Raw genomic sequence first — 3,107 nt, forward strand, 5'->3', positions numbered from 1 at the left:
TTCATTCATTTTTCCCTGTTTAATTACCTCAAAAGGGCGCATTCAGCCACTATTTGCATGTACTTATTTGTGTGTTCATTTGTGTATGTATATGTGCATATTGGTTTTGTATTTACATCCTAAGTTTAAGTTTATATAAGTAGGTTTTCAATATTATTGAACTTTTTGTTTCTCATAATATTTCCATTAATTTTTCCTTTTTGATTTTCAGACAAAATTCTGAAGATATTGGGTAAATTTTCTCTCATATGCCTTTACTCCCAAATACCTTAAAATGACTGCTTTTTGATGTGTCCAACATTTCCTGCTTTTTTATTGATTGACCAATTCATTACTTTGCACTTCTTATAGATGCTTACCAACCTAACCCAGAATTCCTCCAGAAACACTGTTACAATATTGTCCAACTCAATCTATTGTTCAAATATAATATACAACATGGCTATTGTAAATATGAGCTGTGACACAGGCAGGTTCAAAAGTAAGTTAAAGTTGACAATAATCAGAGAATAATAATATTCTCAATATTTTTATTTAATAATTATTTAGCAAAAAATTATACATTTACTTTTGCTCCACTGTACATTATATTTAGTCCCAAAGAATTTGTAAAACCAAGGAACTCGCCTAAATTATAAAATCGTCAAATTAAACTAATGATATTTTTATAAGGTAACTAACAGAATTGTATTCCTAATTTTTTTTTTTTGCTTAATTCACTATATTCAGATGTTTCCTCCCTTTAAATTTTAGAACAATTGTCTCTGAGCAAATGACAGCTTTCTGCCACTGTTCCTACATGTGTGTGTTTTGTGTTCCTTGCAACATGAAAGGTTTGATATTGCATGCATGTTGTAGAAGAAATTGAATTTTCTTCATATTCGTTTCCCATGATATTTACAATTTCACTTTTATTTTTCAGAAAATCTTCAGGAAAAATTTGGTAAGTTATTTCTGACAATCCTTTATTGCCATGCCTTTAAAAACAATGTGATGTGTTTAGCATTATCTGCCTTATTCCCTATATGACATTCATTGGCTCACCTTTCTTTTGGAAGTCTACTCCTTTATCCTCAATTATTTTGGTCTGTATACTTCTTACATATGAAGTTCCATCTATTTATTTTCATAACTTCCCACCTTCCCAATTGCTATCCTTTTCCATGTCATACCTGTCCTTCCGTTTAAATTTTGGTATTTTCTGCTTCCCAGAAACTTGCCATATTTACTGTTAATCTTGTCAGTGGAAGAGGATTGTGCTAACAGGCACATGATTTCCACACATTATATACTGTCTGTAAAATAGCCATTAAAGTAGGACCTCTGCCATTTTTTTACAAGTTGAGAGGCTCATCTTAAGCAAACTGAGTGATGAGAGAAGATTCTATATGCAATGAGTGCATTTGACCCCTCCACTGTCCTGCCAAAATTTTCTAATTCTGATGTCATTCATTGACTGAGTGTGACCTAAAGGCCCACTCTTTCACCTCCCCGGGGACCATATTCCAGGTCACACAGATAATTCATATAATATTTTCTGGCCTTTTCCTTTCCAACTCCATTAAATGCTCCTTATTCTTTTGCATTTTTTTCGCTCAGGTATTAATTCACAATATTGGCAAAAAATTTTTATGTTTGCAAAAGGATGTTACATCTGAAGGAAAGTTTATATGTGATGTATGTTTTCCTCAGAACTCTCTGTGTGGATGACATGAGAAGTTATATGTCATAGCATGATCCTCAAAGGTTTTTTCATGAACCTATAATAGAATCATTAAATGCCTTAATTTCTCTTTTTCTGATGTTATATTACAATTATATTTTAGTTTAGAGAACAATGGAGTTTGGGAAGAGAGCTCCTTATGATTATAAGCAGGCTTCATATGATGACTGATATGGATACAGGTGTTGATAACAGAGTACTTTTACTATATAAAGCTTCTGCATAAGATTTAAAGTACCTCCCTCAGGTTATGTGCACTTTTGCCATATAGGTCTGAAAAGGTGGGAAGTCTAAAGCAAGACCAAAGATTGATTTTGTTGATCCCCGAAGAATTTCTCCTTTAGGTCTGTCATACTTTCCTTTCCCATCTCATTCCTTATGCAGGGATGGTTATGGAGATGGAGGTGACACAGGCGCTCATTGTTGCATTGACTTAGGTTTCTTTGGATCCACCCCTTAGAAATGTGGGTCAGTTTCCATTAAAGAATATGCAACAGAAGGGTTTCAAATTAGCGTCCTCTTCTCTTCCTGACATTGAGCTTTCATTATGTTTTAACAGTTTTTTTTCTTTCTTTAACTCTTTCAGATAAGGGTGACCAGGATAAAGCCAAGTCCCATGAAGGTATTTTACTTTGCACTAAGTCAGTTTCATGTGTTTATTTTCCATTTGTTTTCAACTCTCAAGGATCATCTTCCTTTCTCCACCACACACGTACATCACGTTTTCATGTATTGTTATAATTTCAACATAATTTTACTGTTTTCATTTGTTATTTGTTTCCCCCCATGATTATTTCTTCTATGGTTCTGTCCTTGTAATGTACGCAAACATTTCCTTTCTGACAAGATAATTTTAGTAATGACTTTCCTGCATAAAGTCGCTCTTCTTAAAGTGTCTGATCTGAAAGTTTTGTCCAATATAGCTCCAGGCCATACAATGTAGACCTCCCGTCCTACCCTTCCCCAGCCATACAATGTAGACTTCTCCCCTTCCCCATCCCCAGCCAGCCAATACTGCCATTTAATACTTTACCTCCCTTCCCTCTGAATTGCTTATGGTAAAGGTTATTCAAGCCTGAGTTAAAATCAGGCACACATACTATAAAGTTATGTATGAACCATTTGACAGAACATTGAGTATAGAGGTACCCATTAACTTATTCTGCATAAACAATATGAGCAGTAGTTTAGGATTCTATTAATCATGGGTTGTGGCAGTTTTACTTGTCTATGGCTAGCTACCACAATGGAAGAATGGACTATTTATATTTTGTTGAAGCCAGGGGTCTTATGCATATAAAACCTATTCTTATGGATGAGTACTATCCCATTTTATATAGGTGAAGGTTTATCTTTATGCAAGCAAAATGAAAGGACACTTGGC

General features: G+C 34.2%; 1 long non-coding RNA gene across 1 annotated transcript; it reads left to right on the forward strand.

The window, feature by feature from the left end:
* Window positions 1–209: 209 nt before the first annotated feature.
* On the forward strand, window positions 210–2,403 carry LOC106725413. The gene is made up of 3 exons (XR_001361298.1): window positions 210–232; window positions 923–943; window positions 2,310–2,403. It is a non-coding gene; the product is annotated as an uncharacterized LOC106725413 (long non-coding RNA).
* Window positions 2,404–3,107: the final 704 nt, after the last annotated feature.

The sequence above is a fragment of the Myotis brandtii genome, unplaced genomic scaffold, assembly GCF_000412655.1.
Source record: "Myotis brandtii unplaced genomic scaffold, ASM41265v1 scaffold16181, whole genome shotgun sequence".
Lineage (NCBI taxonomy): Eukaryota > Metazoa > Chordata > Mammalia > Chiroptera > Vespertilionidae > Myotis > Myotis brandtii.